Source organism: Botryllus schlosseri, unplaced genomic scaffold (genome assembly GCF_051294905.1).
Source record: "Botryllus schlosseri isolate E-star unplaced genomic scaffold, Bs_hap1 Bs31a, whole genome shotgun sequence".
Taxonomy (NCBI): domain Eukaryota; kingdom Metazoa; phylum Chordata; class Ascidiacea; order Stolidobranchia; family Styelidae; genus Botryllus; species Botryllus schlosseri.
In genome coordinates, this window is record NW_027648640.1 from 161,050 (window position 1) to 172,733 (window position 11,684).

Sequence of the window (11,684 nt, forward strand, 5' to 3'; positions counted from 1 at the left end):
GTAGTACTAGATGGCATGTATACAGTTTCATGACATCCGACAGTACGACAGAGACTATAAAAATATCGAAAGAAGCCCTCTATTCTTTTCTGAAATAATCAAGGTTTTATCAGGACTTCCCTTCATATAAACTCCAGCAGAATCACTAATAACCTCTCGAGTTTACTCAATTTACTCTAATTTGATACTCGTGTACCAAATCCCTATTTTCCGCAAGTATGATAGAGGCTATCGCTCGACACTCAACGATTCGTAATTTTGCTGGAATGCAAGTACAATTAGGGATTGAAAAGTAACTGATATAGGCGGTTATGTTTGTAGGATATTTACACTTCTACTTACCGGTTTTTCAGGAGAAACTACCTACTTTTAGGACTTTATATTTTAAAGTAGTTTGAGGTTACGTTTGTATCACCTTGACAAGTGCTATTATCAAAAACTGCTCTCGCTAAACTCTTACACTTTCACTAAACTTCTACACTGAATCTTGTAAAGTAGATGGAAAAGGAAAACTATTAACATAAGGTAAGTGAGAAGCACGCAAATTTCGATTCCATACAAATGCCACAAACTGAGCTAACTGTCAGAGTTGTTAAGTATAGTACTCGTACTTCCTGAGAATACCCAAGTAGTTTTTTTTTTGCCTACATGCACCAAATACTCTCAAGTCCTTATGATATTGGCGTACAGCAACTTAATGATAGCTAGAGTATTAAACAGAAATAGACCTAGATTACTAACGTTTTACTTACTCGGAAATGACTATAATTCTACCTTATTTTAAAGGATACCTCGTTCGAAGCGAAAGTTTATGTGATTTTGGATAATATCCAAGATGTAGGCTCACTTTGAAGGGTACTTCGTAAAACTCAAATATTGCGCAGTGAGAGTTCGCAAATTCTCGAATTATTTTTTGTTATTTTTATTGCGATTAGTCATTCTGCAGCGCGAAAATGCGTCGTAGGATATAGATGAAACTAGCACCACTCATCAAGACCGCTGAAAACAGTACATTTCAACATTTAGTAGCAGTAAAGTTCTAGTAAAGTACAAGAAGTGATGATATCCGAGTGAGTTAAAAAGTAAGTATTGAAGGTATAGTTTGGTCGAAAACCGAAAAAAACTCTGAAATAGAAGTAGATGCAGTGTAAATAGTTAATCACTTGATTAAGTATAGTGCAAGCAGATAAACCTATACTTGAGTACTACAAAATGCACCAGTACTTCGCTATCGACTCCCTCCACGTAATAAGTGACTACGGTTTAAGACTGCTTTTACCGATACTCGTCAGTTTCAGTTTTAGATAGAATTCGGAAACCAAATAATTTCATAAACATAAGCTAATTAAATGAATTTACTCGAATGTACTATGCCGCGCTGATAAGATTAATTATAACATACTTATCATGTTACAGCGATTTTTCTAGCGTAGAAAATCTTTAAAATGTAGTAAGCAGGCCAATATGAAAATATTCGTTGAACTGAAGAAACATAAAAATACTCTAGACCAGTGGTTCTCAACCGCCGGTCCGCGGACCGGTGCCGGTCCGCGACGACATTCCTGCCGGTCCGCGAGGAATATTACAATTTTATACTTTAATTTCAAGATGCAATGTTGAAGGCTTGTCCTTTGATAAAATAAATAAAACATCTTATTATTATTATTATTATTATTATTGGTACAACACAGTGGCGCTTATCGCTTTTTTCAAGCTATGTGCTGCCACGACATGAATTGCGATAATGTTCATAGTGTCTTTGCCTTTCGTAATCTTGGGGACGGCTTTCAATCTCTTCTCCCAGTCAATCTTCAGTCACCCTCGCTAGCACGCGCCCCCAGCGTTGTCTCAGCTGCCGACTTGTAGCACGGCTCACTTTCGGTCTGGGCTTTTCAATGCACTACCGTAGTAGTGAGATCGGCGATGAGGAGCCCAGAGAAACCTCCGACACGTAGAAGTTGGTCAGAACCGTGATTCGAACCCACATCCATTGGTGTCGTGACTGCAGTGCGTAACCAGCTGCGCCACTCGCTTCCCCAAATAAAACATCTAATTTTAAACTGATTCAAAACTTCGTGAGGTAACATTAGGGCTAGAAACATGTTCGATTTAACTTAAAGTACAAGACATTTCATTTGACGACATGCGAGCGACAAATACAGAACAGATACGAGCTCACTCATCGCTAAGCAGCGCAGTTTGATCATTGGTTTTCGATTCATTTATTTTCTGCCGGACCCTAACTGGGGCATCTCAAACCGCCCAATTGGAGAGGGGCTGAGGTTGAAAAGGGCCCAAAATTATTTCGCAAATGACTATAAATCATGGCGTTTTATTTGAAACTTTTTCCAACATTTTTCAATTTCTTTTCGGGCTTTGCACGATTTAGTGTCCCTAAATGTCTTGCTCATTAGGTGCCCTTCTCCGTGAAATACGCATGATTTATAGGCATTTCGGCGTCAGCCATTGCCGCACCACGACGTATCCTCACATAATGAAGTTTAGGTTCACATATGGGACTCCGAAATTTGGGCCTAAAATTCGATCGCGAGAAAAGCGCTTCAGTCGTGAATGATCGAAAATTGTCGCCATTGTCGCGATAAGCTACGTAAACTCTCTGCTTACGCTGAGTAGAATGGATATGATCACAAGTACTGATGAAAACAGCCACGCAAGTGTAGGGTCTTGGGGCGAAGCCCCCTGGAAGTTTGGCTTATCGCCCTGTGGGGCCCCCAAGATCAACGTTTTTGGGGGTGGGCTGACGAAGTGCGTTTTCGGCTCGGATTTGCGGATGGCCGGTATAGCTTCTGTAATGTATTTTCTTGCGGCACGAACTGTATTCGCAGTTGCCGGAGTAGCCTGCGTCTGGTGGCAGTGGGCAATGAGCAAGGTAGCACGACAAGGTGCTTGGTTCGACTCCGATACACTTCTTCTCTTGATATTGTCGGTCGGTATTGAGTTGGCGTGGCCGTTTAAACCCGCGGCCTTTGGCGCGAAAGACTGTAAACGACTGTCAGCGGTAGCACGTTTATCTGGACAAGGCAATTTTACCTCGACTTGGCAGATTCACTACCATAAAATTACGTGGTTGCCATCATGAATAATATTAAATACGATCAAAACCCTCCAAATGTCATCATCATCAGGCCGATGAGTATTCGTTGAGTTGTATAAGCATAAAAAACATTCCCGCGCGCACCTTAACCTAATTCTTCCTACCCCTATACCACCTAATACTAAGACACGCGCGCGGGAATGTTTTTTATGCTTATACAACTCAACGAATACTCATCGGCCTGCTTACCACATTTTAAATATTCTCTCCACTATTGTGTATTCAAGAATATACTTCTCTTAGTAAGCAATTTCTCGTGAATTCCGAAGCACATTGACGTGTGTTAACTTCTGTATTAGGTGATAGTATCATTTTCATGTCTGATAATGTTACTTGTCAAGGTGATACAAACGTAAGCTCAAACTACTTTAAAATTTAAAGTCTTACCAAATTTTATCTAAAACTGAAACTGTCAAGTACCGATAAAGTAGTCTAAAGCCTAGTCACTTTTTACGTGGAGGGAGAACATAGCGAAGTACTTGTACATTTTGGAGTACTCAAGTATAGGTTTGGCCTGCTTGCGCTATACTTAATGAAGTGATTAACTATTTACACTGCATCTACTTCTATTTCAGAGTTTTTCGGTTTTCGACCAAACTATACCTTCAATACTTACTTTTTAACTCACTCTGAAATCATTACTTCTTGTACTTTAGTAGGACTTTACTGCTACACTGTACTTTTTTCAGTGGACCAGTGGTCTTGGTGAGTGGTGTCAGTTTCATATATATCCTACGAAAAGCTACTTGAGCACTTTCCGGGTTCGTATCATCGCAAATAATATATTCTAAACATGTTTAGATAGCGAGGAGTTGTATTTATAGTTGAAAGGGACAAATTTTATCTAAAACTGAAACTGTAAAGTACCGATAAAGTAGTCTAGAGTATTTTTATGTTTCTTCAGCTCAACGAATATTTTCATATTGGCCTGCTTACTACATTTTAAAGATTTTCTACGCTAGAAAAATCGCTGTAACATGATAAGTATGTTATAATTAATCTTATCAGCGCGGCATAGTACATTCGAGTAAATTCATTTAATTAGCTTATGTTTATGAAATTATTTGGTTTCCGAATTCTATCTAAAACTGAAACTGACGAGTATCGGTAAAAGCAGTCTTAAACCGTAGTCACTTATTACGTGGAGGGAGTCGATAGCGAAGTACTCGTGCATTTTGTAGTACTCAAGTATAGGTTTATCTGCTTGCACTATACTTAATCAAGTGATTAACTATTTACACTGCATCTACTTCTATTTCAGAGTTTTTTTCGGTTTTCGATCAAGCTATACCTTCAATACTTACTTTTTAACTCACTCGGATATCATCACTTCTTGTACTTTACTAGAAATTTACTGCTACTAAATGTTGAAATGTACTGTTTTCAGCAGTCTTGATGAGTGGTGCTAGTTTCATCTATATCCTACGACGCATTTTCGCGCTGCAGAATGACTTATCGCAATAAAAATAACAACAAATAATTCGAGAATTTGCGAACTCTCACTGCGCAATATTTGAGTTTTACGAAGTACCCTTCAAAGTGAGCCTACATCTTGGATATTATCCAAAATCACATAAACTTTCGCTTCGAACGAGGTATCCTTTAAAATAAGGTAGAATTAGTCATTTCCGAGTAAGTAAAACGTTAGTAATCTAGGTATACTTCTGTTTAATACTCTAGCTATCATTAAGTTGATGTACGCCAATATCATAAGGACTTGAGAGTATTTGGTGCATGTAGGCAAAAAAAAACTACTTGGGTATTCTCAGGAAGTACGAGTACTATACTTAACAACTCTGACAGTTAGCGCAGTTTGTGGCATTTGTATGGAATCGAAATTTGCGTGCTTCTCACTTACCTTATGTTAATAGTTTTCCTTTTCCATCTACTTTACAAGATTCAGTGTAGAAGTTTAGTGAAAGTGTAAGAGTTTAGCGAGAGCAGTTTTTGATAATAGCACTTGTCAAGGTGATACAAACGTAACCTCAAACTACTTTAAAATATAAAGTCCTAAAAGTAGGTAGTTTCTCCTGAAAAACCGGTAAGTAGAAGTGTAAATATCCTACAAACATAACCACCTATATCAGTTACTTTTCAATCCCTAATTGTACTTGCATTCCAGCAAAATTACGAATCGTTGAGTGTCGAGCGATAGCCTCTATCATACTTGCGGAAAATAGGGATTTGGTACACGAGTATCAAATTAGAGTAAATTGAGTAAACTCGAGAGGTTATTAGTGATTCTGCTGGAGTTTATATGAAAGGAAGTCCTGATAAAACCTTGATTATTTCAGAAAAGAATAGAGGGCTTCTTTCGATATTTTTATAGTCTCTGTCGTACTGTCGGATGTCATGAAACTGTATACATGCCATCTAGTACTACGGAAAATGTCAAGGCTGGTACTCAATGGTTCTGTTAGTAATTATATGGAATGTGTGGGAATCGAATTGGAGCGTAAAGTATGCTCCTATGGCATAGAGCCCTACGAAATGAGTCCACATACCCCGTAAAATTCCACTCCAAGCGCTGCGGCTTAGCTCAAGCGAACAAGTATTTCGTACTTTAGGTGTCAAATCATCTTTCTTATGATAAATAAGCATAGGGAGAATTAATCAGAAAATTTTGTAGAGTACCGTAGGCATCGATACATTGAGTGAAATGGGCTTCCTTATCTTAAATTGAAACGGACAGAATAAATCGAAACAATTTGCAGAGTCCCGTAGGCTTCACGACAAAGCTCAGGCTAAGATTACAGCCTAATAACGAGGGCATCGAGTGGGATGTTATAGGAAGCAAGACGAATCATTGTAAAAGTGTTGAAACTTAATTACATCTGTAATTCCATCACTAAAGTTGATCACGCATAGGTACGTGCTACGCTCCCGCAAACAGATTCACGCGAAGTTGGTATAGAACTGCGGTAGTTTCAAAGGTGTTCCATCATGAAATGTGTGATGAAATTTGGTATGTTCCATTGTCATAATGTCCTACACCTGTGAACCAATCTTCAAGTTGCGCATTCAATGTTAAGCTCGGTAATATCGTTATTAAAGTTGAGTATGCATAGGTACGTGCTACGCTCCCGCAAAAGTCGGCATGGAACTGGATTAGTTTTAAAGTTGTTCAATCATGAAATGCGTAACAAAATTTGACATGGTGCATTGTCATAATGTCTTACAACGGTGTAGCGAGTTTCAAGGTGGGGAGTCGATTATTAACATGGTAATTCCGTTATTAAAGTTGACTATGCATAGGTAGGGGAGATGTGGTACCGATGGATCACTGTGACCGAAAATACTTTGAAAATTCTCTATGATAATTCCATGATTACACTCCGTGAACTTGTCTACAATTGCATGCTGGCAAAATCTTTCCGCACATACAAAAAAATTCGACGTGCGCGAGCAATGGGGTCTCTCACAGATGGTTTTTGTTTTAGGGGGTGTAAACTAAATTTAGATCGACATATACATTTTTCTTTGTAACCTTCAACACGAACAAACCAGCAATCATTTTTATTGTGAAGTGTAGGACTCGTATCAGGCTATGTAATGGCACCTATTATTTTTTTCATTACTTTCCTTGAGTGGACTTTTTTCGATTCATGTATAAAATTCGTAGGGTGGGGACCGATGATACAATAGCCAAATCAAGCAAAATAACCAAGCATACTAATCATGAAACAAATGAAACATGTCTACGTACAGAAAATCTTTATGTAATAATTACATATGATGTTTTATCGCCGTAACGAGGTATTTGGAAGTCACACTGTCGATTTTCGGACAATGTGTATGTACCCTCACATTTGTAAGTCCGAGCCTAAATCGAAACGTGATTTTATGACAACATTTGAGTTAATATTTATTCTATTTTTTGACAGTTGCGACCAAACATTCTTCTTTGGCTTGCTTTAGCTTAGATTATAATACTGAGCAAGAAAAGTTGTCACATTTGAGTTTTTTTAGGGTATATGTGTCATAGGTCCCCGGGTCGTGTGTCATTGGACCCACCGGGTGGGGACCGATGACACGTTCGAGCAACAAATTTTGAACGCCCATAAATATTTTTTGAAAAGACGGATATTCATGTATATGTGCGCGATAGGTAGAGCTTGTATAAAAGTGCTGAGCCAGCAAAAGATCTGCTGTTTTCGGCTGAACACTTCAGGGCCAGCGATCATTTTCCGATTTTTGATCCATCGGTACCACATCTCCCCTACGTGCTACGCTACGGAAAAACAGATTTAGCCAAAAGTCTGTATAGAACTGCGTTGGTTTTAAAGGTGTTACATCATGAAATGTCTGACGAAATTTGGTATGGTGCATTCTTATTATGTCCTACAACTGCGTACCAACGTTCAAGGTGAGAATTTAATGTTTAGCATACTAATTCTGTTATTAAAATTGACTATGTATGGGTATATGCTATGTTCACGATAAACAGATATGCGTAAAAGTCGGTATTCGACTGCGATAGTTTCAAAGGTGTTCCATCATTAGATGTGTGATGAAATCTAGCATGGTGCATTGCCATAATGTCCTACAACTACGTATCAAGTTTAGAGTTGGGATTCAATGTTAAGCATGGTAATTCCGTTATTAAAGTTGGCTATGCATGGGTACGTACTATACGCCCCCCGCAAAACAGATGTACGCAAAATGTCGATGTAGAGCCGCGTTAGTTTTAAAGTTGTTCCATTATAAAATGCGTGAGGAAATTTCGTATGCTGCATAATCACAATGTCCTACAACTACGTACCAAGTTTCAAGGTGAGGAGTCACATATTAGCATGGTAATTCTGTTATTAAAGCTGACTATGTATATGTACATGTACACGCTACCGAAAACAGATGTAGGCAAAAGTTGCTATAGAACTGCGTTAGTTTTAAAGTTATTCCATCATGAAATGTAAATGTGTGATGCAATTTGGTATGCTGCATAATCACAATGCCCTGGAGCTCATTTAGATACGTTTTTAATGTAGTTACACATTCTAGTTATTTTGATGTAAGGAAAAAATCATTCGATAACTCGACACAACTAGTTAACACGCGTTGATGTAACTTTCCTCATTTGTATGCATAGCCTACGCGAAATTGGTTACCGAATTTTTCGATTAGTTTATATTCCGTATTTTATTTAAAACTCAAACTGTTAAGTACTACTTAAAGTGTTATAAAATGTGAAAAAGTGTACAAGTAGAATTATTATTATGTCATGAATAAGTAGTTTACAAATTCATACGATTTTTCTTGTTGCGTTCCGGGGATTTGCATAAGTTTCATCTATATCGTACAATGCGTTTACGCGGTCCAGAATGACTTACGGCGATGAAAAATAGCAAAAATGGTCTATTAAGCACTGAGCACGGTTCAAGAACTATGATATTCCTGTACTTGCACAAGCTACAAACGCGGTATCGTAAATTAGTATATACTACTAAAATACAAACTCGGACGAAATCATGAATGTGTAGGACTTACCTTAAACATATATTGTGTACAAACAACTTTTTACAAGAACTATAAAATTCCACTCCAGGCGCTGCGGCTTAGCTCAAGCGAACAAGTATTTCGGAATTTAGGAGTCAAATTGTCTTCCTTATGGTAAATTAACATAGGGGGAATTAATCAGGAAATTTTGTAGAGTACCGTAGGTATCGATACAGTGAGTGAAATGGGCTTCCTTAAATTAAAACGAGCAGAATAAATCGAAACAATTTGCAGAGTCCCGTAGGCTTCAAGACATGGCTCAGGCTGAGATCATAGCCTAATAACGAGGGTTTCGAGTGGGATGTTATAGGAAGCAAGAAGAATCGTTGTAAAAGTGTTGAAACCAGGGGTATGCTTGTATAACCTTGACGAGTGCTATTCGGTATGGAACAACATCAAAATTAGCATACTGAAAAAGATCTACTTGACAAAATTTTCATTTCGTTATGTCCATTAGAGTCGTGTTCATGCGACGAATTTGTCCGACTTACTTGCATGAGTTACAAGCTACATAATAATGAATAGGCTACTCCGCAATGTAAAATTAGTATACACCATACAAAATCCTGATTGTCAAAGTCTTTAGTGTAGCGGAATAGTGTAGTTTTCTAACTACTTAACAAATTCATACGGTTTTTCTTGGTGCGTTCCAGGATAAATGCAATTTTTTGCGCTTTTTTATTTTTATTTTTTCATTAAAATTGGAGCTACTGTATATTATTTATCGCCTATATTTAAATTCGGTGTGCTAATGCGTGGAGGTTGAAGCTAAAACATCCTATTTCATGCGGCCAAGAAGACTAGCACCGCGTAGCCGAATTTAGCATACCGAAAAATATCTACTTTACAAAATTTTCATTTCTTTATGTCCATTAGAGTCGTGTTCATGCGACGAATTTGTCCGACTTACTTGCATGAATTACAAGCTACATAATACAACTAGTTAACACGCGTTGATGTAACGTTCCGCATTTGTATGCATAGCCTACGCGAAATTGGTTACCGAATTTTTCGATTAGTTTTTATATTCTGAATTTTATTTAAAACTGAAACTGTTAAGTACTACTAAAAGTGTTATAAAATGTGAAAAAGTGTACAAGTAGAATTAATATTATGTCATGAATAAGTAGTTTACAAATTCATACGATTTTTCTTGTTGCGTTCCGGGATAAAATGTAATTTTTCGCTCTTTTTTCCTTATTTTTTATTAAAATTAGTATTCATTTTACAAAAAAAAACGTCGTGTTTTGACTTTTGAAAATGGAAGATGCGTGAGCTGGACTAACTTTTTACGTAGTTCGAAATCGCCACTTCTATACATTAATTCAAAGTATTTGTCAGTCATCGCAGCACCGCTCATATTGCGCACCATCTATTTATTTCACGGATAACAAATTACTCCTGCTTTTATCAGAGGATACTTTCCTAGGGTTTGCCTACTAACAGTACTTAGTTTTAATTAATGAAAAATATAGTGATTGAAAATAGATCACTGGATTATAGTTTACAGAAAACTAAACAATTCTATGTGACGTCCTTACATGCCAACAACCTTCGAACTATTCGCCACCTCATAAACACTTGAGTAGGCCTACATTTGATGCGTGTGGGGAAAACCTAGGTAAATTTTCATATGCATTTAGTTTCCAGCTCTGAAAGCAAGCTTGGTCTATGATCAATAGCAACTTTTGCGTAAACTCCGTTCTATTTCACTTCATACCTACACAATATAGATAGTCTATTCGAATAATTCGAAGTATAATCGAACTTTCCTCTGCATGATCATTAGGGCTTCTATTTTTTGTTGCAGGGCAACTTTGTTGTAGCCGAAAGCGGTATTATCTAGCAACAAGGTTTAAATGACTCGCCTCCGGCGTTTATTGACCGTATTACCCGCATTCTCGTCATGCAAAAATTATGCATGTATTAGTATGAAGCTCAGATGCAGCAAAGTGTGTGAGACTGCCTGTAAAAATGGTGCGAAGCAGCGACTTTAATTTCCCGGCTTATAGCAAACAACGACGCTGAAATTTTACTTCAGACGCAGCAAAGTGTGTGAGACCGCCTGTAAAAATTGCGCGAAGGTACATTTCTCGGCTTATAACAAATAACGACGCTGAAATTCTACTTCAGATGCAGTAAAGTTAATGCGTTTGGCTATATAAATTGCGCGAAGGTGCATTTCTCGGCTTATAGCGAATAACGACGCTGAAACTCTACTTCAGATACAGCAAATGCGGCAAAGTCTGCGCGAATAACTGCATAAATTGCGAAAAGGTGCGACTCTAATTTTTCGGCTTTATTGCAAATACCGATGTTGGAATCGTACTTATGTCACATAGAACTCGGACACTATCGATGAAATTCACATAAAATCATGCGTAGTTGATCCTGCGAAATGTACGTATAATTTTAATATATAACAATAAAACCGCGAGTGTAAAATAAAAGTTTGGAAGTAGGAATAGGCGAAATCCCATTTTATATTAATTAATTACAGTCTTTGCGAACATACATAGTCCGAAATATACAAAAATTATTTCTCGAAAGTTAACGCACTAATATTATCAAGACGCATTTCACTAATACAAATATACATAATAGAATATCCAGGAAAATACACATAATAGAATAAGTGGGAATCGAGCCTATAACCTACTGCAGTCGCCTAATTCCTCTGTGATGACATCATAAACCGGGCATAGTCCACCGCAAATTATATTATGAGAGAGTTTACATTCTAAATAGCCTGAGGGCCTGCGTATAACCATTCCCATAACACTACTCTTATTTCCACCTATCAATATCCATCAGTGTAACCTCCTTTTCTTGCATCGCTTACTGCAATCAGATATCCCGTGTCGTTCATTGACTTGATAGACTGGACGACAGATGAAGGTAGACGAAATAACCGGACGTCGTGACCTTTTTTCTGCAGTCCTTCAATAATATCCTGGAAATATAATGTTTGCTGAACAAAACGCATCAACAGCTGGTAACAATACAAAAACGTGACTGATAATGAATATTATTAGTATATAAATATTATTATTAGGATTTATTCGCAAAAGGA